This window comes from Caretta caretta, chromosome 15, assembly GCF_965140235.1.
Source record: "Caretta caretta isolate rCarCar2 chromosome 15, rCarCar1.hap1, whole genome shotgun sequence".
Classification (NCBI taxonomy): domain Eukaryota; kingdom Metazoa; phylum Chordata; order Testudines; family Cheloniidae; genus Caretta; species Caretta caretta.
In genome coordinates this window covers 12,850,052-12,875,603 of record NC_134220.1, presented here as the reverse complement: position 1 = coordinate 12,875,603, position 25,552 = coordinate 12,850,052, and the positions used below count along the sequence as shown (strand labels likewise).

Here is a 25,552-nt window from a genome sequence, read left to right as displayed (position 1 = left end):
ACATCCCCCCCACCCCCATACACACACAAACTCACTCTCCTGCTGGTAATAGCTCATCTAAACTGACCATTCTCCAAGTTTAAATCCAAGTTAAACCAGAACATCTGCGGGGGGGGGGGGGGGGTTAGGAAACAACAAGAGGAAACAGGCTACCTTGCATAATGACTTAGCCACTCCCAGTCTCTATTTAAGCCTAAATTAATAGTATCCAATTTGCAAATGAATTCCAATTCAGCAGTTTCTCGCTGGAGTCTGGATTTGAAGTTTTTTTGTTTTAAGATAGCGACCTTCATGTCTGTGATTGCGTGACCAGAGAGATTGAAGTGTTCTCCGACTGGTTTATGAATGTTAGAATTCTTGACATCTGATTTAAGATGAGCTATTACCAGCAGGAGAGTGGGGCGGGGGGGGGGGGGGGGGAGAAAACCCTTTGTAGTGATAATCAAGGTGGGCCATTTCCAGCAGTTAACAAGAATGCCTGAGGAACAGTGGGGGGGGGGGAATAAACATGGGGAAATAGTTTTACTTTGTGTAATGACTCAACCACTCCCAGTCTCTATTCAAGCCTAAGTTAATTGTATCCAATTTGCAAATTAATTCCAATTCAGCAGTCTCTCCTTGGAGTCTGTTTTTGAAGTCTTTTTGTTGTAATATTGCGACCTTTAGGTCTGTAATCGAGTGACCAGAGAGATTGAAGTGTTCTCCGACTGGTTTATGAATGTTATAATTCTTGACACCTGATTTGTGTCCATTTATTCTTTTACGTAGAGACTGTCCAGTTTGACCAATGTAAATGGCAGAGGGGCATTGCTGGCACATGATGGCAGATATCACATTGGTAGATGTGCAGGTGAACGAGCCTCTGATAGTGTGGCTGATGTGATTAGGCCCTATGATGGTGTCCCCTGAATAGGTATGTGGACACAGTTGGCAACGGGCTTTGTTGCAAGGATAGGTTCCTGGGTTAGTGGTTCTGTTGTGTGGTGTTTGGTTGCTGGTGAGTATTTGCTTCAGGTTGGGGGTCTGTCTGTAGGCAAGGACTGGCCTGTCTCCCAAGATTTGTGAGAGCGATGGGTCATCCTTCAGGATAGGTTGTAGATCCTTGATGATGCGTTGGAGAGGTTTTAGTTGGGAGCTGAAGGTGACGGCTAGTGGCGTTCTGTTATTTTCTTTTTGGGCAACCACACACCATGTCAAGAATTTTAACATTCATAAACCAGTCGGAGAACACTTCAATCTCTCTGGTCACTCGATTTCTGACCTAAAAGTGGCAATTCTTCAACAAAAAGACTTCAGAAACAGACTCCAAGGAGAGACTGCTGAATTGGAATTAATTTGCAAATTGGATACAATTAACTTACACAAAGTAAAACTATTTCCCCATGTTTATTCCCCGCCCCCCCCCACACTGTTCCTCAGGCGTTCTTGTTAACTGCTGGAAATGGCCCTCCTTGATTATCACTACAAAGGATTCCCCCCCACACACTCTCCTGCTGGTAATAGCTCATCTTAAGTGATCACTCTCCTTACAGTGTGCATGATAAACACCCATTTTTTCATGTTCTGTGTGTATATAAATCTCCTCACTGTTTTTTCCACTGAATGCATCCGATGAAGTGAGCTGTAGCTCACGAAAGCTTATGCTCAAATAAATTAGTTAGTCTCTAAGGTGCCAAAAGTCCTCCTTTTCTTTTTGCTGACATTGAAATACAAGCACCTTGGAGATCATTTCTGGAGTGATGTTTTTAAATTGTTTCCCTATCCATTTGCAAGGTTCTCATCCCTGCAGTTTTTCATAGCTGCTTTTCGGCAACCTCTAATCAATCTGACATGACCGATCTCACCACAGAAACTCCAAGAGGCACGATCTGGGATCCCTGACGACAGGGTGACCAGATAGCAACTGTGAAAAAACGGGATGGGGGTGGTGGACAATAGGCACCTGTATAAGAAAAAGTCCCAAAAAACGGAACTGTCCCTATAAAAACAGGACATCTGGTCACCCTACCTGACAAGAATTAGCATGTAAACAGAACTTCTGGTCTCGGCAAAGAAGGGGAGACAGGAACAGAGCCTTCACAACAAAGTCTCTGTCCTCCAATTGCCGAGTCATTGCCACCTTCTGCCCCAACAGTCAGCTGTCAGATATTTGTGCTTAAGAAACAGGACTTCATTCTTTCATGAGGCACCTTTCCCCTCTGACATGCTAACCTGCCCAACATCGTAATCGGCTCTTATTCAATTTCAAGATAAGGGACCTTTGACCTGAACATAAGGATAAGAGATCTTAAAATAAACAGCAAAAACATGCCTACGTTAAAATACTGGGTGAGGCCTTGGCAAAACGTCTAAGAGACTTTATCTGAAAGAAGCACCTTCAGAGAAACAAGACTCGGACACAAGCAAGGCATCATCCTTCTCTGTTCTATATGGTGTCAGCCCATGCGCATGCTAAATTAGAGACCACTGCTGTGGCTAAGATTGGTGAACACAAGCCAGACATCTGAAAAGTGTTCTATGGGAGCTTATAGAGGCTTTCTTTCTCCAGAGTCAAGAATGAGGTTATTTGGGGAAGCTCCCCTTTGTACAGGGGCAAAGCTTTGTCTTAGTCTTATCAGAACACACTCTGGCTGAGCAGCGGGTTTAGGCTGAGGTCAGGCAAACGGCTGTCTCAGTCTGTCTAGATTGTCTGAGTGACTCTAAAGCCTTTTCATATTAGGTCGCTTAGAAGACTTACACACCTCCCTCCTGAAGCCCCCAGGTCTGATTGAATAGCCTCCTAGCAGCCACCCTAATAGTTTGCTACATGAGAAGCACAACATGAAGGTTACAAGGGGTAAAGATCAGCTCATTCCAGCCTGGGGCATGCTGCTGCCAGGCTTCCTTCCCCCGCAGTGTGGCCATGTGTTGTGAAGTCCTCTTAGAGGCAGAACATAGGCTGAGCTGCTGGAGATTTCTAGGGTCTACTTCTCCTCTCCCTTATACCAGTATAATCCAAGAGCAACTGCACTCAAACCACTGAGTTTGAGTTTCACCCATGCAACCAACATCAGAATCAGGCCCATAGGCTGTGTGTGACTGGGAAGGAAGCAGAAAGCCAATGTTCAGCCTCCTAATGATTTGTTGCATTAAACAGCTGTCTGCCGCTTGCCTCCTGGCAATTATTTGATCCCAGTCTCTGAGAGCTAACCTGCTGCTGGAGCCCCCATGGCTCTCCCTAGAGAGCTGGAAAGAGTTTTTAAAATCCAAACCCAACCCGTGTTGTATTTGACAAGAAAGAGATGAACGCAGCCGAGGGGCCACTATTCAGACAGACTGCGGTTCTCTTTCCTGTATCAGGGCGATAAAAGGACAGTGTTTGCTAACCTGGGACAGCCTTTGAGCCTCAGAGCACAGAAGCAGGCAGCTTTGCTGACAGCGCTTTGGAAAGCAAGCGGTCAGCAGATTGGAACTTGCAGAGAGAAGACATTTTAGCAAGATGAAACGGTTCTCTGGCCTGGGAGAGGGCAAAGCCAACTGAGGCCAAGGGCTTCAGAGGAACAACCCACTGGCCCTAGAACCACAGCTCAATAAACAAAGAGTATCTCAGCACCAGAGTCACTCCCTCATTCCAGGAGTAATCCAGCCCCTGAGAGAGTAGCTCACTCCATGTGCTTCCATTTATAAGCCCTGGATTTCCTCTCTAATGGGGTAATTAACCCAAGGTGAGCCCAGCCCCCAGGACTGGGCTCCCGGTAGTAAAGTCAGGCAGGTGATGAAGGCGTATCTGCTAAAGGAGAGGAGGACTTGTGGCACCTTAGAGACTAACCAATTTATTTGAGCATAAGCTTTTGTGAGCTACAGCTCACTTCATCGGATGAGATTTTAACCCTTTTCCTGCCAGCCACAAGGGGTGACTGACACACTGTTCCACAGCTCATTGTTGATTAGATTTAACCCCATCCCTGAGACTGCTCTAACACCTCCTTTCCAGAAGCAAGTGCCGGTGTCCCTTGAGCTCACGTCCTCTGTGTTTCCATCACTTTCCCTGGCAGTTCATAATTATTACTCTTCAGGTGTTTGGGTTCATTATTTACTCCTGCTTTTTAGGCCATGTGCTGTACTTTCTGAAATGCTGCCTGCTGGACAATTTCCCCAAGCTGCTTTATTAACCCCTTCTTCACCATTTTGAACCCTCTGGACACTGCTTTCTCAGCGCCTGTGAGCCTGCCTGTGCTAACCACAGCCAGCCTTAGCCTGGGCCACATGTGCAGCCCCACAGAACTCTCCTCACGCTTACAGTTCTTTAAGAAACCCGGGCGCGGGAGCGGGTTTTTCTAAGAAAGCAAAAAGACAGGCAGACGTGAGAGAGAATAAGTACAGGAGGGAGAGAAAGCGAGCACACACTAGCTTTAAAAGAAAAATAGAAACAAAGTGAGACAGCAAATGGGGGGGGGGGCCTCTCCCCAGCAGACATCTCCCACCAGCCCTGCAAGCTGCAGGGAAAGTAGAAGGCAGAATGCTGTTGCTTTTGGGATTTGCGTCTTTCTTTTGTTCTCTTGGGCTTGACGGTTTGTCTTTTAAAACATTGTCACAGCAGCAAGTAATTTGTTTGCTGGCCTGTCAAGCCCTGATTCAGGGACGAGAGGCAGATTTAAGAATAATTAGCGGGGTTGAGGGACAGATCCAACACCCACTGAAAGCAACGGAAAGGCTTCCACTGACCCCAGTGGAAAAGTGCTCAGGCCCTGAGTCTGGAAAGTGCTTAGGCCCAGGTCCTCAAAGGTTTTTAGGCTCCTCCTGACTGCCACTGATTCCAATGGACATTGGGAGCCTAAATACCTTTGTGGATCTGGGCCTTAGCTACCTGCTTAAATCTATCCCACATTCATTGAAGTTAATGGGATCTACGCAGGTACTTTCCCAAACACGGGACTTAAAAAGGGGAAAATGGAAATGCGGGTGTGGCTGGAGTCAGTAACCATAGGGGGAAAGAGGCCCTGCTGCAGCCCCTCTAGCCCCCACTAGCAGGCTGCCCGTCAATCGTCCGATTGAAAGGCCTCGCCAAAGATACCCTCCTTTCCTAGCATCGGTGTCTATTCCGGTGCTGGCACTCTGGGGACTTGTATTCAGTTAATAGCACTTGTAACAGAGAGTGTGGTTAAAGGAATTGGTTACTAGGACGATTTTTACAAGTAGCTCTGGTTTGTTTTGTCCGTCCACTCCTGGGAGGTTTGAACGTGTCCCTGTGACGGTTGTTTGGCATGTGCTAGGCCCTGTACAGCCACTGCACAAAGACAGTCCCTGTCCGAGAGGCTCACACGTGACACATCAGGTAGGACGCCGAGGGGTGGGGGCGGGTTGTGAAAAGGGGATTTTGTGAATAGCTTTTCCAGCAGAATAGTCAAATGGCTTGTTAGGCGCAGCAGGCAGAGTGGGACGTGGCTGAGATACCCTAGGGGTGAGATGGGGCCGGCCCCTCAGCCTTTCCGAGGCCATGCGTGGGGGTGCGTGTTGGGGGGGGGATCAGCGAGAGCTTTTTCTGGATCCACCTTGTTCTTGCAGTCGGTAAATTGCTTCCTGGATGCTTTGTCAGCCAAGTGCCCCTCTGTAGGCCGGTCCCAGGCAATGCTTTCTCAGCCATGCATGCCTGCCTCTGCCCTTAAGAGTTTTGATTTTTGACCCAAGAATTCGGTTTGGCCAGCTCTGCTCCACGGGGCAGCTCTCTTCAGCCTCACTGGGCTGTCTCCTCTCACTCCCCCGGTCAGATTAGTGCTACTGCCTCTGGCGGTGCCCTTTGCGTTTGTCATACACAAAAACCTGGCACTGCTACAGGGCCTTTCATCTACACATATTTATTAATGAAGCCTCATGACTCCTCTATGAGCTAGGCAGGAATTACTATTATTAACAACGGATGGATGGGTAAATTGCGTCATGCAGCGGTTGAATGGCTTACCCTAGCTCACCCAACCGGTCAGTAGCAAAGCTGAGAAATGACCACAGGACATGACACCCATTCCCTAATCTAACCACACTCTCTGTAAAGTTTCAGAGGAACAGCCGTGTTAGTCTGTATTCGCAAAAAGAAAAGGAGTACTTGTGGCACCTTAGAGACTAACCAATTTATTTGAGCATGAGCTTTCGTGAGCTACAGCTCACATGAAGTGAGCTGTAGCTCACGAAAGCTCATGCTCAAATAAATTGGTTAGTCTCTAAGGTGCCACAAGTACTCCTTTACTCTCTGTAAAGAGACACAATCCTGCTAAACCAGACACACTCCCTCTCTTCACATCCTGATCCACACACAGGTAGCTAGGACCCAGTTGTTTAGAAAGCAAAGCCACTGTAACAAAACATTATGAAACCAGCCAGAGAAGGGGTTTGTTTAAAGGCAAGGAGCAAGACCAGGACACAACCCAACCAAAAATAAGAGATCAGTGGGGGGAAAATAAAGCCATGTGGTTGCTTACCCTCGGGAAAGCTGGGATGGTAGCTGGGAGCTGTTCACCTTCTGCCAGTGACACAAAGGACGGCTCTTTCGTCCCACTCGCCTCGTCCACGCTTGCAAATGGATTTCAGAAGTAAGAACTTCCAGGCAGGGGTTAGTGGCTGTTAAACTTTATAAATGGGAGTGGTCAGAAACAGAGCAGTGACTCCAGAGTCTGATGTAAGGAACTTGCAGCTCTTTGAACACCTGCAGTGGTGTTGGAAAATGGCTTCCCTGCCCGTTTTTCTTTCCCTTGCTCTTTTTGGGTTTCTTTTCCCACCCTGGGTGATTTACTGCTCACAGGAGAAAGCTGAGAACAGAGCAGTTAGACTTTTTGCAGGCTGTATTTTCTCACGGCAGGGAAAGTGGAATATAGCACAGAGAAAGGTAAAAGGTCTCACTTGAATTGGGGTGGTTCCTTGGCATCATGTTGTCCCAGGGCTGACGCCCTGCTGGACGCGCTGTTTTTGCAACGCTGTGGCCAACATGCTGACAGCAGTGAGCTCTGCCCCACAGTGGGGCATAGAGCACCATTGCTCACTGCTCATCACAGCCAGCGGGAAAGTTCAGCCCTGGGGCCAGACTGATGGGCCTAGGGCAGCCACAGCCGAGCGCAGGCCCAGGCGTGCTCCGAGTTCCCTGGGCTGCGAGGGGCAGTGTACGTGACTCCTGAGGGGAGGCCGGCTCCTGGCATTGCCTGAGCGTCCATGTGTTGCCTTGGACAGTGCTCGGAGCCGCTCCAGAGAGAGACATGTCCGGCCCGTCTCAGCCAGAGGTGTGTTGTTGCCCATGGACAGTGGGGTGGTTCCCCCAAGGAACCGCTCCACCCCCTGATTATAAATAATTCAGTTTCCTTCTCTATGGCTTTGTTGTGTCCCTTACTGGAGGCTTTGTCTTAGATTTTGAAGGCTAGTGCCACACAAACTGCATGGACTTTAGCAGGTTCAGACATAGGTGCGGGAACTAGGGGTCCTGGGGATGCTACCACACCCCCCGGCTTGAAGTGGTTTCCATCCTATGCAGGGTTGACAGTTTGATTCAATGGCTCTCAGCACCCCCACTACACAAATTGTTCCAGCCCCTCTGGGTTCAGAGCCCTGTTGCTCCTGATGCTTTTTCTTGCTGAGAAATGACTAACCGAATGCACGATACTCCCAGGGAAAAAGATCTGGGGCAGGTGCAGATAAGGCTGAGAGTAAGTTGGTTCTCACCGCAGCCCCTTCTCCCCCCCCCCCCCCCCAACATGAGGACAGATCCTCAGCTGATGCACGTCAGAGTCGCTGCGTTGACTTCCACAGCACTGTGCTGCTCTACACCATCGGAGGATCTGGCCCGCCCTCTCCTACTACGTATTTGTGCAGCTCCTAGCACAATGGGGCCCTGATCTCTGCTGGGGCCTTGAGACGAGCACAACCCTAAAATGCAGTCACTTCATACTGATAGGGCTAGAACCTTACTTTTTTAAATGAAAGCGTAGCTCTCCAGAGGTCATTTGGCACCCTATTTTCAGTGCCTTGGAGCCACTCTGCCTATCTGATGTTAGTATTCAAAATCTTAACAACTTTTAAAACTAAAAACTAAGTAACTAATCACTAGTCTTGGACACAATTAAGTGAGTCCTATAAAGTTTTATTTCTCTTCTTTCTGCTCCAAGGAGGTTAGAAGACCTGGATGCAGTAATTTCAGAGGATTGTAATAATTCTGGACAGCCTTGTCCAATTCCCTTCACATTGGGTAGTCAACGTCAACCTCAGTCCCAGACCTAACCTGCCAAAGTTGAGGCTGATATTCCTTTTGTTTGTGGAGTTTAGTGGCAGAGGAGTAGGTTGGGGGCAAAAAACGTCAGGATTATAACGGAAACTCCTTTGCAACCTTGACTGTGGAGTAGCCCCTGCATAATATTCCATCTCTAGAATGGAGTCTTACTCCACAGTCAGAGACAATGCTGCCATCTCCCTTCCCCCAGCAGTCTGAGAGACCCCATGGCACTCTGAAACCATACGGCTGTTCTGCCCGGACTGGTATCCATTAATCTACCTGGGCTTCCAAAAGTTAACCTTGTCCCCACGCTGCATCATGTGACTAACACAAGAGTAGTCTAAATGTTTTATTTCATCCCTTCAAATGAAACACAGTTCAACTGACCTGGAGTTGAGTCTAGCTGCATCTCCCCAGGGTTCCTGAGAACAGCTTCACCCAGCTGGCCATGGGATGTTGATGTTTCACACCAAGAACCTCTACAGATGACAAGGCCCTTATTAACCAGTGGGGTAATGAATGCTGATCACACCCAGTGCGCAATCAGCTTTGGCATGAAGATTGCTGTGGACTTCTCTCATTACTACCATTAACCATAGACTTCGTATAGAAAAAGGCATCCAGCTACACTGGCCAGTACCCCTCTGTTTTTACCTACATAGCACCAGGCTGCCCTGTACCCATTCATTATAAACTCTTTGGGGTAGGGTTTATGGCCTTTGTGTGACACATCCTACATACTGCACAGCACTGCTTATACACATGGCATAAACAACATCCTCCATACATCTGACCTAAATGTCCTTAAGTGGGAGGATGGCCTGCTGGCCATTGTACAAGCCTATGACTCAGGAGACCTGAATTCCCGGTGCTACCCCTGATTTACTCTGACATTGGGTGAGACACTTTCTCTTGCTGCCTCAGTTATCCTAATGTAAAATGCCTTGATAGAGTCATAGAATATCAGAGTTGGAAGGGACCTCAGGACGTCATCTAGTCGAACCCGGTGCTCAAAGCAGGACCAATCCCCAATTTTGGCCCCAGATCCCTAATGGCCAAGGATCGAACTCACAAACCTGGGTTTAGCAGGCCAATGTTCAAACCACTGAGCTATCCCCTGACTCCGCAAGTCCAGTTATGAAAAAAACTAGCCTTTTGAAGCTAGGCCCTGAAGAGAAGGTCTTTTTTTCCTGATTACGTGTTACAAAAGACCAAGATCTAAGACCTAAGCTGTATAACGAAATGACTGACCCACCCAGCCTTCCTTCTGGTTCCTGCTCTAAAGCCTGATAAGAACTAGTAACAACAAGGACAACTTAGTTGTGTGTGTCTGAAGGACTGACAGCTACCTGAGGTTGGAAGTGAGCTCTCATAAGCTTTTTAGCATGCCTGTAGGGTCTTCTACTGGGTTGGGTTTTTTTACATTTTCTCTGGAATGCTTTTACCTTAAGAATAAAAGGGTTTGCTTACAAACGATCGCACAGCTCTTTCTAACAGCCGTCAATGTACAACCACTGGCCTTTTAGGCAGTCTGGCTTGCTGGGGATTTCACAGTGTAAATCAGGGAGCTGTGCAGGGTTAGGAGGGAGTGAGATGCGGGTCTCTGCCCAGGAGAGTGAAGTGACCACTACTGGGCGGGGACTCACATTTCTCTCTCTTTCTCCCCCTCCTGACCTGGGTATTTCCAGGCTGTACAGTTCCCTTCCTACATTGTGAATGCCCCAGCAAGTCAGACTGCCTAAACAGGCCTGCTCTGCCTGCCTTCCTCAGAGGCTATACAGAGCATCAATGCTCATGGTTAAAGCCCACAAGGCTCCTTCTAAGAAGAACGTTTATTCTTAAGGTGAAAGCATTGCAGAGAAAACATGTAAAAAAAAATGTTAAGCACCTACATGCAGGCAACTAAGGTTACCAGGGATCACTCCAACTTCACAAAGGGCTCTGGCAGGTGAACAGTCCTTCAAACCCCACCAAGGTGCTTTCCTGTGGTTACATATTCTGTGTCAAGGAGGTTACGAACGAGCACCCCCATGAAAAGTTTAGTCCCTCCTTTAAACAACTTTGATCTGTGAATAGATAATTCATAGATAATTCATAGACACTGGGTTTCTCCTGAGGGTCATAGCTTCAAAGGCTGGGCTTTTGCATAACCGGGGGAGTTACCTTTGCACACACCTTCGCCTAGAGATATCCTGGAAAATCCACTTACCTTTAAAAGGTCACAGTATTTAAAATAGTCTTCTGAAGTGCATAACACATCTCACAGTTTAAATTAGGCAGGTCTCCTCCCTAGAGACGTTCCATGCAATGCCACAATAATACATATATATTTGCAGTTTTAATACAATGGCCTCCTAAGCTACCTAACCTTAATTCAATAAGGTTTGTCCAGGATATTGCCATAGTGGTCACAAATGCATACTGCCTTTCTAGCAGAATGTTTATTATATTCATCGTTGAAATATGAAGGGATGAAAGGTAATGGCTTAAATGCTGTCCAGGAAGTAAGTTAATGGGTTGCTCCAGGATGCCAGTCAAGCACCGTAGTTACAATCACTTTTTAAGGGGGGAGATGTGACAGATATAGCAATTTCCTGAAAGATCCTTGAAAGCCTGTACTGTATTAAGTTTATATATTATTGAGGGGTGGGACAGTATGTAATCTCTCTGGGGGGAGACGTGACAGATATTGCAACTCCATGTAGTATCTTTGGGGAGCCATTTCTACTCAGTGGGGCAGGGGGGAGGGTTATCACAGCTCCTCCAGAAACTAAAAACAGTGGTTGGTGATTACCTCACAGAGAGGTATCACCACCTGGGGAGGCTCCCATATACTAATTCAAACTAGATTATCTAGAAACCTACACACAAAGGAATTTAGGAATAGCCTGAGTTTAAACTGACTCAGGGCCTCCTTTGTGATCCAGCAAACACACAGACCCTTCTGCCCAAGGAGGAGCCCTAGCCTTGAGGATGGGTTGGACAGGCTTGTCCTACCAGGTCCCATAAGAATGCTGTAGAGTTGCCAGCATTGGCTTTCAAAAATAAGGGACTGTTTTCTTAGTACCCCTGCCCCACCCCACCTCCAGCTATTAATTATTATTAATAATAATAATTATCAGCACTCACATTCACCGGGGTATTCCTTGCTGCTTTTTTGCAGCACTCTGCAACTCCCCCTCTTGCTGTACAGGGATGAAGTATGGGACAGGCAATTTTCTATTTAAATAAGGGACGTCCCTTGTATTATGTGACTCTTGGGAACCGTAGACGGCTGGGTAGCCGCTTGTGAGCTTTTAGCATGCATATAGGGTCTTTTTTTTTTTTTTACATATTTTCTCTGTAATGCTTCCACCTTAGGAATAAAGGTGCTTGCTTAGAAGGAACTCTGTGGTAACTTGTAACTGCAGGCAATACACTGGTCATAGACCTGAGAGAGAGCGAGCAAACCACAGTCACTGGCCTGTTTAGTCAGTCTGGCTTCCTGGGTACCTCACTGTGTCATCCAGGCAGCTGTGCAGCCTTAAAACCCTGCTCAGGAGGGAGAGAGACACAGGTGTCTGCCCAAGAGAGGTGCTGGCCAGGAGCCAGGAACCCTTCCTGAGCCACAGAGCGGGAATACAGGTGCAGTCGCCATGAACTGCGCTGTACAGTGACAGACAGATGCTTTGTGGGGAGGGCACAGAGCTCTGTAACACACCTGGATGTAAGTGTAAGTGGGTGGGCTGCACTTACACAGCCCTTAACAGGCTTCTTCGTTCCCAGCTCAGCAGTATCCTAAGGAGGGGCAGGCACCGGCCAGGGGTTTCTGCTGAATGCCGAAACTAGAACTGCCTGGGGAGGGTGCTACATAGAGTGGGTGTTCCCAGCTCTGCTCTTTGTGGCTGGTCCCTCCCTCACACAACAGCGAGAGTCCAAATCACACACACGGGCAGAGGTAGACTTCGAGGCAGAGGGAGATGATGTTTCTTATGACTCTGTTCCTGCTTTATGTGCTTACCAGGCAGTCTGGCCAGTAAGTACATTTGTATAATCTCCTCCGTGCCTCACAGCAGATGAGATGTCTTAGCCCTATATGGAAAGGAATCATTTCCCCTACCACGGAACTCTAGCTGTCTCTACGGGGGAACGCCGCTGTGACAGTGCATGGCCACACGGGCCAGCTTGGGCAGGAAGTGCAGAATAGTGCAACTGCCTGCAAGGGGTGCACGGGAGGGCTGATTATTTTTTAAAGCGGTTTAAACAATTTGAAGTGGGTCCCCAAATGCCACGTGTCCATCTCCCCATTCCTTTGATAATCATAGCAAAGCTGTACATTTTGGTACACTTTTAATCTTGAAAGCTGTTTACGGACAGGGTCGATTAATCCTCATAACACTGCAGGAGATAAGTATCATTATCCCCATGGTAAAAACAAGAAAACAGAGACCAAAAAGATTAAAATGACTTGCTTAAGGCCACAGAGCAAATCAGTGTCAGAGCTGAAATCAGAACTCAAAAGCTTCTGTCTCCAGTCAATAGACAACACCTCTCTCTGGCATTTAGCTAATACATACATTAAACCCAGACGAAGTTGGAAATGGTAACTGAAATCGCTGGCTGTGATTTGACTGCACAATGCATGGAGCTGTGTGGGCTGTTTTTGCTGGTTCTTATGGCTTGGTTTCTCCTCCAGTGTAAACAAGAAATTAATAAAGCATGAAGACAATTCAGACTCCTCATGCAGAACGACACCACATTGTATTGCAGCAAAAGAGTTGAAAAGAAGTTCAAAGTACTTGCTACTTAATGTCAAACTATCTGATTGCGGTAAGGAGCTGTTTGGTGACTGATTCCTGTTAAAGTCTACTAAGGTGAGAGGGCGCTGAACCCAGAGTAATGGGGGCTATTTCCATAAGTAACCAAAGTCCACTCTTGGTAGCTACACAAATCTACTTTCTTTTCTGTCCAAGAACCAATAAACCCCATTATGCTCAGTCCCAGAAGCAGAGTCAAGACCTGAATGGACACAGATACTATGAGCTGGACGTTTTTGCCTCTTTATTCCCGCTTTATGAAGATTTATTCCTACTTCCCGCCCCCTTATTCTTTCTGACGGGAGCTATTGGCATTAAAGAGGATCTTTATTTCTGAAAAGTTCATTCCTGCTACTAACACTGCCCATAGGATGGTAGTTACACCTCACTTAGTTTATTCTAGGTCAATCTATCACAATTAGTGTCTATGGAAAGTATTGTGGTGTCAGAATCAAAAGATGATGACCTTAGAAAGGGAATAAGCAGCAGGATGAGCACATAGCGAACAAAGACTGAGTTTTCTGCCAACGTCCTCAAACAGTACGAGAGACGGGCTGCACCAGGGGACAGGGGCAGACTCACCACCAAGGCCAAAGCACTTAAGCACGTGTTTAACTTGCAGCACATGCTTAATTCCCCTTGACTTCAGTGGGCCCTAAACCCCTGCTGACACAATTGGATGATTTGGTGTGAAAATGGGATAGTGACCATGAAGTTTATAGATACAGATAGGAAAGGGTTAAAACTGCTCCTCTTCCCATTGCCACCTTCCTGTTCTAAAGTGGCAGGAGAGGGGATAATTAGATTGTGGGGATAATGGGCCAAAGCGTTTAAACGTTTAAACATCGTTTAAACATCGTTCTGATTGGACAGACCAGTCAGGCTGGGTGTTTGCAGCAGGCCAGTTCCTTTGGGTAGAACATTACCAGAGCATGCAGCATGGACAAGTGCTAATGCATACATGGGAATATGGGTAGGGCTCCCCTGGCCAAGGGGCAGCCCAGGGCCTTTTGAACTAAAGCAGCACTGAGTGCTCCTGCCAGCCTCACACACTAATAACATGCGGACCAGGAGAAGAGAGAATCTGCCTGTCTAATCTCCCATCTCCTGTATTATGATTTATTTAACAGTTGTACAGAGCAGCCCAGGAGCCAGCGAGTAGAGGCAGTCTCTGTCCCAAAGGGCTTGCAACCCGAGTTGATAGGTCTGCCTTTGTTATTTAGCACATGCATACAGCACCACGGGTGAGCAGACGGACTGACAGCGGTGCTGTAACGGTTCAGGGTCCCACGAAGATTGGGGTGCAGTGAGTTTGAGGTGAGTGTGTTGCTCACCAATGGAGGAGCCAGGAGAGTGCCTGCTCTTAGCCAGCACTGGATTGAATAAAGGCCCATCACTGTCAATCCCATGCATGAAAACATTCCTTTCTGGGTTTTGCGGTTTGTTTTGAGCACAAAAGAAGTTGCTACAGCCCCATCGCCTTTAAGCAAGCTGCTGTCAGCAGGCCCGGTACCCTGAACCAGTCACAGCTATGCCAGTGAGCTCCTTCCATGGGGGAGGCTTGCTGCAGAGACATTGAATTCAACAGCCTGCCTGCCCCACCTCTGGGGTGAGTGCCACAGAGAACTCTTGCTGCTTTTCACCTGTCTTGATCCATGCCTGCTGCTGTTGTTCCCGTTGCCGGGGGGTGGGGGGCGACCTCTTTACCAGGCTGTAACGGGATCTCTGGGGAGGATTTTACTGCTGCTTGTTTTTACAGACTGCTGGGGCTGCGAGTAGCTGGCAGCCAGTGTGCCAGGGACACCTGCACTTCCGAGCCAGCTGCCACAACACAACCAGCCCCTACCCCTGCACTGTCGGACTGGGGCCCTCACAGCTACTCACAGGCTGATAGAAACAGTATGCAAATGTGTGCACTGAAATGTACTAAATCCCTTTGGGCAGCTGTGGAGGGATCCCCTGGTCTGGCTTGTCCCTCTCCAAAAACAAAACAACAAAAAAGCTCTCTGGAGGGCTTAGTCTTCCAAATTCATGCATCCCCAAGATCTGCATAGGTCTCGGGCGATCCCCCAGTAGGCAGGACTGAGATGCACAGAGGCCAAGTGCCTCTGTACCTGCTCTCTACCCACAGCAGCCCTCTTACAGCCCTGGACCAGCACAAACCAGCCAGTGCCACCAGATCCCTCCCCAAAGGGTCCAGATCCACTGTGAGGAGTGGAGAAGCACTCAGGCATGTGTGTGGATTTACAGTGGGAGTTGATGTGTCAGACAGTGCTCATCTCCCCTTCCCACTGCCTGCCTGTCCCCCTGGACTCCCAGATCTGGATCCTCATGGATCCCGCCATCCTTCCCCTCCACATGGCTTCCTGTGAGGTCAGAGAGGGCAGCACTCCCCAATCCACAGCCACCCTGCAGGAATCTGTTGGGTTTTCATCCCAGGATCTGGCCCGTTGATGGAGTTCTGATACAAGTGCATCTAAAGGGCGCTCACTCTGTGTTCACTCAGGCAGTTCCCCGCTGAGATTCCCAAAGAGCTCCACATGAGTACAGCCCAGGGAAGGCCGGTGTGGAGATGCTTGTGTCAAGCTGCCCTGCAGTGGCTCAGGATTGTGGGTACCAACCTCAGGCAGACTGTTGGGAAACAGGGAACAAACTCCAAACTGGCTGTGAATTCTATACTTAGATTTCACCAACCAGTTATCAAGTTGTAAACCCCTCAGGGACTATAACAGCCTTAACATGGAGTCACAGACAGTCTCCTTGGGTGCTCCGATCTATCTTGTCACCCAGGTAAGTGTGCCTTTGTGATAGATGGTCCCTTACACAATGGTCACAGCTATATTTAGGTTTCAGAGGAACAGCCGTGTTAGTCTGTATTCGCAAAAAGAAAAGAAGTACTTGTGGCACCTTAGAGACTAACCGAAAGCTTATGCTCAAATAAATTGGTTAGTCTCTAAGGAGCTATATTTAGGTTATTCCCAATCCCAGAGAACCAGTCAGTTATCGCAGGTCAATTGCACCTTAGATCTCACACCAAAGACAATGCTTGTAGCCAATCCTGTAATAAACTATCTAAAGATTTATTATATAGGAAAAGGAAACAAGAGAGTTATGTACAAGGTTAAAGCAGGTAAACATATATATGCACAAATGAGTTCCCATCTTAAGTTTCAAAAAGTAATAAAGACTTCTATAATAAGTAAGCTCTATATGTCCTTTATGGCTCACCCAGGCTAAACATTGCGGATCTTTTGCTTATGCCTGGCAAACCTTGCCCCCCAGCATCTAAGCAGCATACAAAAAAAGTTCCTTCTTTATCAGGCTTTGCCCCCCCCTCCTCCCTTCTGTTTTGGGCTGCAAACCTCAGCTATGGAAAGAATTCACTTGCATGACTTACCTTCATGGGGGGAGGGGAGAGTAAACAAAAAAGTCTTTTGTCCTCTTTAACATTCCACACTAGTCTGTCTGGTGTCCATTGGCCTTCCTGGATGGGCAGAAAAGAATACCTTCGGTTGGAGACCAGCTTTTCACCTAGTTAACATCTCTCTCCTGTCTGGTGATTTACACTGTTACAGAGGCTTACAATGCAAATGCTCAGATATTTCCTGATAATAGGGTACAGATGTTACAAGTGAGATTAATGCCGGCAGTAACTTCCAAGCATTCCATAAAGTCTAAAGTCAAATGCTTGTTTTAACAACACTACCACCCAGGTGGGCCAGGCTGGTTCCCACTATGTATTTGTCAATGTTCAGTTGAGACATGAGCATCCAGGCTGCCAGCGTCACACCCCAAAGTGCCTGGTGTCGAAGGTGCATGTAGCATGTGGCTGCTTAGCATATCCTGAAGCACATCCGGCTCTTTAGTTTAGTTTGTTTTGATAGAAAGGCTGTTATGTCAGGGCAAATTAAGTTACTCTCAGCTTATTAAAATCATGTTGTAATTTCTCAACTGGTAATTACATGCGACAGCAGTGATTCTGCCTTCATTCTAGGCAGGAGCCCGGGCTAGAATTCAACCAGCTGAGTCAAGCTACAAGGTGCTTCCCAGCTCTGACAGGTTCCCCCCGGGATGTGACTTGGAACTGAGGTACCACTGAGTCCCCCTGACCCACCAGCCTCGGCTCCCGTTACACTGTACTGCTATGACCCGCCTGCCAAGCCCTCTGCCAGGCTCCAGCACACATGCAGGTAGGGACACAGCCAGCTGCAGTTACATGCTGAAAGGTTCTTTAACCAGCCCCTGCACAGGAAGGCACAGGTAGGGCACTTTCCGGTTCCTAAGACACGCACCTCTTCTCCGAAGTGTAAACCCAAAATTATACCATTTTGCGCTGCACAGAGAATTGTACAGCCCCCTCGCTCAATGTGGAGAGGAAATATACAACAGCTTCCTGCCCCGAGTTATGATTTCCACGCACACTGGTTTTAGACAAAGCAAAAGCAGGTTTATTAACTGCAAAAGAATAGATTTTAAGTGATTATAAGGGACAGCAAACAGATCAAACCAGAATACATAGTAAATAAACATAATTTCACATAGGACGGTAGCACGTACAATCCAACGAGATACTACTGTCTAGCAGATCAAGACTTTTTAGAATGACACCTCACAAGGCATACTTTGTGCAAATCATATCCTAATTATATGACAATGGTGCATACTGGGGTGCCAGGGTGTCACACCGGCATCTACACTGGGAAAACTGTCAAGTTGATTTGGGCGTAGCAGCCACGTTACCGAAACCCAACCGCAACGCAACCCCTTTCCTAGTGAGGACAGCCACAGCAGTGATGAGAGGGAGAATACGGTATGCAGAGAAAGCACCTTCTCAGCACTGGAAGTGGTCCCTCCACAGCCAGTTCAGCCCTCATTTACAGCCAGGCAAACTTAGCGAAGTCACTGATCTTCCATATCAGGGTTAGGGCACATTAGGGGAAAAAAATGTAACCTAGTGGACAGAACACTGGACTGGGACTCAGGAGTTGTGGGTGATATTATTGGCTCTCCCGTTGGCCTGCTAGGTGATCTTGGGCAAGTCACTTCACTGCCCTGTGCCTCAGTTTCCCTATGTGTAAAATAGGGATAGTGATAATGAATTCCTCTGTTAAAGACCTTTGAGATCTATCGATGAAAAGTGCCATCTGAGAGACAGCAAGGTGCTGGTGGATACTGTGGGGGAAACCTCTGCTATTGCTGAGATCCCTCACTGCCTTGTACCTTGTATAGCACAGAACTGCCTGCAGCAGATGTTGCGAGGCCTGAGAGGGGACATGGTGAACAAATAGCCAAAGATATCAAGACAGCAACAGAGGAATTCTGCAGGCATGTCGGAGGTAGAAACTTGCTGGAGAACCAACACTGTGACTGCACCTTGTGGATACTAAGGGAACAGCCAAAGTGGCCTCAGAGATTGCAGGTGAACTAGTTTAGTTCTTTGCATCAGTCTTCACCACAAAGAAACACCTACCCCAGATTACTCTTGCCAGGCAGGAGGGGTGGGGCCTGGCCAGAGGCGGAGAGATCAATAAAGGGCTGATGGAACAACCTGAGAAACGAGGGCCCAATCCGACGATGAATCCCTAATGGGCACAGCACTCGCTACTAAGAGTAGCCCACCACCTTCCACGCCCAGCTGCATGGGGCCCTGATTCAGAAAAGGACCTAAACATATGCTTGAATCCACCCTTACTCAGGAAAGCACTTAAGCACACACTTAACTTTAACCATGTGTTGAAGTCCCACTGAAGTCAATGGCACCTGCACAACTCAATAGGACTTAGCCCTGGTCTACACTAGGACTTTAGGTCGAATATAGCAGCGTTAAATCGATGTAAACCTGCACCCGTCCACACAATGAAGCCCTTTATTTCGACTTAAAGGGCTCTTAAAATCGATTTCCTTACTCCACCCCTGACAAGTGGATTAGCGCTTAAATAGACGTTGCCGGCTCGAATTTGGGGTACTGTGGACACAATTCGATGGTATTGGCCTCCGGGAGCTATCCCAGAGTGCTCCATTATGACCACTCTGGACAGCACTCTCAACTCAGATGCACTGGCCAGGTAGACAGGAAAAGAACCGCGAACTTTTGAATCTCATTTCCTGTTTGGCCAGCGTGGCAAGCTGCAGGTGACCATGCAGAGCTCATCAGCACAGGTGACCATGATGGAGTCCCAGAATCGCAAAAGAGCTCCAGCATGGACCGAACGGGAGGTACGGGATCTGATCGCTGTATGGGGAGAGGAATCCGTGCTATCAGAACTCCGTTCCAGTTTTTGAAATGCCAAAACCTTTGTCAAAATCTCCCAGGGCATGAAGGACAGAGGCCATAACAGGGACCCGAAGCAGTGCCGCGTGAAACTGAAGGAGCTGAGGCAAGCCTACCAGAAAACCAGAGAGGCGAACAGCCGCTCTGGGTCAGAGCCCCAAACATGCCGCTTCTATGATGATCTGCATGCCATTTTAGGGGGTTCAGCCACCACTACCCCAGCTGTGTTGTTTGACTCCTTCAATGGAGATGGAGGCAATACAGAAGCAGGTTTTGGGGACGAAGAAGATGATGATGAGGAGGAGGTTGTAGATAGCTCACAGCAAGCAAGCGGAGAAACCGGTTTTCCCGACAGCCAGGAACTGTTTCTCACCCTAGACCTGGAGCCAGTACCCCCCGAACCCACCCAAGGCTGCCTCCTGGACCCAGCAGGCGGAGAAGGGACCTCTGGTGAGTGTACCTTTTAAAATACTATACATGGTTTAAAAGCAAGCATGTGAAAAGATTACTTTGCCCTGGCATTTGCGGTTCTCCTAGATGTAGTCTTAAAGCCTTTGCAAAAGGTTTCTGGGGAGGGCAGCCTTATTGCGTCCTTCATGGTAGGACACTTTACCACTCCAGGCCAGTAACACGTACTCGGGAATCATTGTAGAACAAAGCATTGCAGTGTATGTTTGCTGGCATTCAAACAACATCTGTTCTTTATCTCTCTGTGTTATCCTCAGGAGAGTGAGATATAATTCATGGTCACCTGGTTGAAATAGAGTGCTTTTCTTCAGGGGACACACAGAGGAGCCCATTCCTGCTGGGCTGTTTGCCTGTGGCTAAACAGAAATGTTCCCCGCTGTTAGCCACAGGGAGGGGGGAAGGTTGAGGGGGTAGTCACGCGGTGGGAGGAGGCAAAATGTGACCTTGTAACGAAAGCACACGTGCTATATATGTAACGTTAACAGCAAGGTTTACCCTGAAAGAGTGTAGCCACTGTTTTATAAAATGTGTCTTTTTAAATACCGCTGTCCCTTTTTTTTCTCCACCAGCTGCATGTGTTTCAATGATCACAGGATCTTCTCCTTCCCAGAGGCTAGTGAAGCTTAGAAAGAAAAAAAAACGCACTCGCGATGAAATGTTCTCCGAGCTCATGCTGTCCTCCCACACTGACGGAGCACAGACGAATGCGTGGAGGCAAATAATGTCAGAGTGCAGGAAAGCACAAAATGACCGGGAGGAGAGGTGGCGGGCTGAAGAGAGTAAGTGGCGGGCTGAAGAGAGTAAGTGGCGGAATGAAGACAGGGCTGAAGCTCAAATGTGGCGGCAGCGTGATGAGAGGAGGCAGGATTCAATGCTGAGGCTGCTGCAGGACCAAACCAGTATGCTCCAGTGTATGGTTGAGCTGCAGCAAAGGCAGCTGGAGCACAGACTGCCACTGCAGCCCCTCTGTAACCAACCGCCCTCCTCCCCAAGTTCCATAGCCACCACACCCAGACGCCCAAGAACGCGGTGGGGGGGCCACCGGCCAACCAGCCACTCCACCACAGAGGATTGCCCAAAAAAAAGAAGGCTGTCATTCAATAAATTTTAAAGTTGTAAACTTTTAAAGTGCTGTGCTTAAAGTGCTGTGTGGCATTTTCCTTCCCTCCTCCACCACCCCTCCTGGGCTACCTTGGTAGTCATCCCCCTATTTGTGTGATGAATGAATAAAGAATGCATGAATGTGAAGCAACAATGACTTTATTGCCTCTGCAAGCGGTGATTGAAGGGAGGAGGGGCGGGTGGTTAGCTTACAGGGAAGTAGAGTGAACCAAGAGGCGGGGGGGTTCATCAAGGAGAAACAAACAGAACTTTCACACCGTAGCCTGGCCAGTCATGAAACTGGTTTTCAAAGCTTCTCTGATGCATACCGCGCCCTCCTGTGCTCTTCTAACCGCCCTGGTGTCTGGCTGCGCGTAACCAGCAGCCAGGCGATTTGCCTCAACCTCCCACCCCGCCATAAACGTCTCCCCCTTACTCTCACAGATATTGTGGAGCACACAGCAAGCAGTAATAACAGTGGGAATATTGGTTTCGCTGAGGTCTAAGCGAGTCAGTAAACTGCGCCAGCGCGCCTTTAAACGTCCAAATGCACATTCTACCACCATTCTGCACTTGCTCAGCCTGTAGTTGAACAGCTCCTGACTACTGTCCAGGCTGCCTGTGTACGGCTTCATGAGCCATGGCATTAAGGGGTAGGCTGGGTCCCCAAGGATACATATAGGCATTTCAACATCCCCAACAGTTATTTTCTGGTCTGGGAATAAGGTCCCTTCCTGCAGCTTTTGAAACAGACCAGAGTTCCTGAAGATGCGAGCATCATGCACCTTTCCCGGCCATCCCACATTGATGTTGGTGAAACGTCCCTTGTGATCCACCAGAGCTTGCAGCACTATCGAAAAGTACCCCTTGCGGTTTATGTACTCGGCGGCTTGGTGCTCCGGTGCCAAGATAGGGATATGGGTTCCGTCTATAGCCCCACCACAGTTAGGGAATCCCATTGCAGCAAAGCCATCCACTATGACCTGCACATTTCCCAGGGTCACTACCCTTGATATCAGCAGATCTTTGATTGCGTGGGCTACTTGCATCACAGCAGCCCCCACAGTAGATTTGCCCACTCCAAAATGATTCCCAACTGACTGGTAGTTGTCTGGCGTTGCAAGCTTCCACAGGGCTATCGCCACTCGCTTCTCAACTGTGAGGGCTGCTCTCATCTTGGTATTCATGCGCCTCAGGGCAGGGGAAAGCAAGTCACAAAGTTCCATGAAAGTGCCCTTACGCATGCGAAAGTTTCGCAGCCACTGGGAATCGTCCGAGACCTGCAACACTATGCGGTCCCACCAGTCTGTGCTTGTTTCCCGAGCCCAGAATCGGCGTTCCACAGCATGAACGTGCCCCATTAGCACCATGATGCATGCACTGGCAGGGCCCATGCTTTCAGAGAAATCTGTGTCCATGTCCTGATCACTCACGTGACAGCACTGACGTCGCCTCCTCGCCCGGTATCGCTTTGCCAGGTTCTGGTGCTGCATATACTGCTGAATAATGCGTGTGGTGTTTAATGTGCTCCTAATTGCCAAAGTGAGCTGAGCGGCCTCCATGCTTGCCTTGGTATGGCGTCTGCACAGAAAAAAGGCGCGGAACGATTGTCTGCCGTTGCTCTGACGGAGGGAGGGGCGACTGACGACACGGCTTACAGGGTTGGCTTCAGGGAGCTAAAATCAACAAAGGGGGTGTCTTTACATCAAGGAGTATTTCAGGCAGGACTTCACGGAGGGTTCCAATAAGAAATGGTGCACCTAAGTTATCGTTCTTATTGGAACAAGGAGGTTAGCCTGGCCTCTGATTGATACATGGCTAGATTTACCTCGCTGCACCTTCTCTGTGAGTGACTGCAGTGTGACCTAGAGGAATGAGTCCCCTAGACAGGGGAGGGAGGGAAACAAATGAGTACAAAACAAATCTGGTCTATTTCTTGTTTTGATCCACTCCATCTATCTTTTACATCTTTGGCTGGCAGCAGACGGTGCAGAAGGACTGCATGCCATCCACATCTCATGGCTGCTCGGCAGAAGATGGTACAGTACGACTGCTAGCAATCCGTATCGCCTGCCCGCTCACCATAAGACGGTTCAATAGGACTGACTGCAGGACTAAAGAGAATGACCTGGTCAAGTCACTCCAAATTTAGTCCCTGCGCCCATGTCTGCCCAGGCGCTCCCAGCCGATGTGGCCAGGAGCACCTCGGACATGACGATGACGGCTACCAGTCGTACTGTACTGTCTGCTGCCACAAGGCAAGGGGTTGCTGCTACTGTGTAGCAATGCCGTACCACGTCTGCCAGCACCCAGGAGACATAGGGTGACGGTTACCTGAGCGGGCTCCATGCTTGCCGTGGTATGGCGTCTGCACAGGTAACTCAGGAAAAAAGGCGCCAAACGATTGTCTGCCCTTGCTTTCACGGAGGGAAGGAGGGAACGGGGGCCTGACAATATGTACCCAGAACCACCCACGACAATGTTTTAGCCCCATCAGGCATTGGGATCTCAACCCAGAATTCCAATGGGCAGCGGAGACTGCGGGAACTGTGGGATAGCTACCCACAGTGCAACGCTCCGGAAGTCGACTCTAGCCTCGGTACTGTGGAAGCGCTCCGCCGAGTTAATGCACTTAATGCACTTAGAGCATTTTCTGTGGGGACACACACACTCGAATATATAAAACCGATTTCTAAAAAACCGACTTCTATAAATTCGCCCTTATTCCATAGTGTAGACATACCCTTACACAAGTCCTGAATGCCTTCCTGAATCAGGGCCTCTGTTTGCAGGATCAGCCCCTTAAGCTACCATCCATCACCAAGATCAAACAGCACGCCTGTGAAAACACTGAAGGTACCAGCAAATGAAGTTGCCGAGTGATGAGTAAAACCAGCCATTACTCTAGAGGACTAGAAGTTGATCAGTGTTGTAACTTTTTAAAATGCTGAAGGGAGCTCCAGGAATTCTAGACCAGTGAACCCTACCTAAGTACTGAGAAAACTAAATGAGAAAATCATTAGACAGAGTTATAACCCTCGTCTGATCAGTGCAGTGTGATAGGGCTAAGCCAGCAGGGTAAATTGGTGGCTATCATTTATTAGCAAAACTGGATAAAATGTGTAGAACGGCTGGGTATCATATATAGAACTCTTTGATAAGGATTTTAATAAAGTGCCCCAGAAGGGGCTGTCAAGGACCCTTGGTAACCACAGACTGTGATATACAGACCTGTCCTGGACTAAAAACTGGTTAAAAGACAGGAAGTTAAATAGAAATAAATGACACGAGCTCAGCATGGGGAGTGCTTTGAAGCGGGTTGCCCTGTGGCTCAGTGGGAGCTGTACTCTTCAATGTATCTATTAGTGACCTGGGAGAGGGAGTGTTAATGAAACGGCTGAGCATACAAATTTAGGTTATCAGACCCCGGGGAAGTTTGCAAAGAGCTCATGAAGAGCTTGAAAAAACTGGAAAACAGGGCAATATGATGGCAGATGATACATGCAGGGTGATACCTGGTGGAAAACAGCTTACCGATGGGTTTGGTTTAGGAGCTCTTTTCACCCAGCACAAAAATCTCTCTCTATCAATGTGTGAAGACATGCAGTAAGAAGCTGACGCAGGAGGCGCTCACTGCATGTGTCATCCGGATCCTGATAGCTTCTCATTCATTCCCTCTTATCCACATCTTATAGATGAAATTGTGTCGAGGAAGGGGAAAAGGTATTTCTTTGGAAAGGATAAAGGGGACCGAGGAGAGAGTTAAGAATCAGAACTGGCAAATCAATCAACAACCGCCGGAGTTCAGTGCTGAAAAATAATCCCATAACTCTGTCTGTGCTGCCTGTATAGGAAATGGCGTAACACAGAGCCTGTGCTGGGCAACCTGTACTCGTGTTTAAAAAAATCAAAGTGTTTTCCAGTCTAAGGCAGCTGCTTATAGCTGAGATTGCACTAGAAATGACAGCTAACCAGACAGAACAATTCAAGATCAAACTGAGGTAGGTCACTTCATTTATTATGATGGGCATCTGCTGCTGGCATGCTCAGACCATGCTAAGGTAATTTCACATCTGAAAAGCAAGGGCAAGATCAGTGACAGCAACAGCTCTTCCCCTTCCTACTTACCAAATCTGGCAGCAGCCTAGTATCCTGGCCACTCCAGCTACATGTGCTGTGGGCATGCTACCTGACACCTCACAACATACCCACCTCCTTCCCCTTCCCACCCACCCCTCCAAACACACCTGGACACACACAAGCCTACCTGGAATTATGTCTGATTTTCCCACAGAGTCTGTGTGGCATTTCACAGATGTTTTCAACACATCACCTCACTGGCAGTTTGTCCGATGTGCTTCCCTGAAGAGAAAGGAGACTTCTTGAGAGCAACTTCCTTCTGTCTGTTCTCCTGAGGGTGAAATAGAGAGGCTTAAATAAGTTGCAATACCTTGCCTGGACACTAGATGGCATGTGCCACGAGTCGTAGGAATTTAAAGGTGACCTGTGATTTTTATTATTAATTTTTTTTTTTGAATGAGCTAATTAGCGTGTAAAGGTCCCAAAGGAGACAGGTTACATCAGGTGTTCTGCACCGCTAGGCTCGATTCTCCACTGCCCTGCTTCTGGCGTGGTGCCTGTGGTATTACAAAACTGCTCAGATCGGGTAGCATTTTGCAAACCCTTTGC

General features: G+C 48.2%; 1 protein-coding gene across 4 annotated transcripts in view; it reads right to left on the bottom strand.

Annotated features, from left to right (window-relative positions):
* Positions 1 to 25,254, bottom strand: part of GGT1 (gamma-glutamyltransferase 1) — a 66,845-nt gene extending 41,591 nt beyond the window's left edge. For 3 of the 4 annotated variants that reach the window (XM_048821793.2, XM_048821792.2, XM_048821797.2), the window contains exon 1: positions 6,453 to 6,593. The gene's annotated coding sequence lies outside the window, so the exon portion shown is untranslated. Of the gene's footprint in view, positions 1 to 6,452; positions 6,594 to 16,420; positions 16,508 to 25,130 lie in introns of those variants that run through there. The other variant, XM_048821796.2, reaches the window with a different exon arrangement.
* Between the last annotated feature and the right edge of the window lie 298 nt (positions 25,255 to 25,552).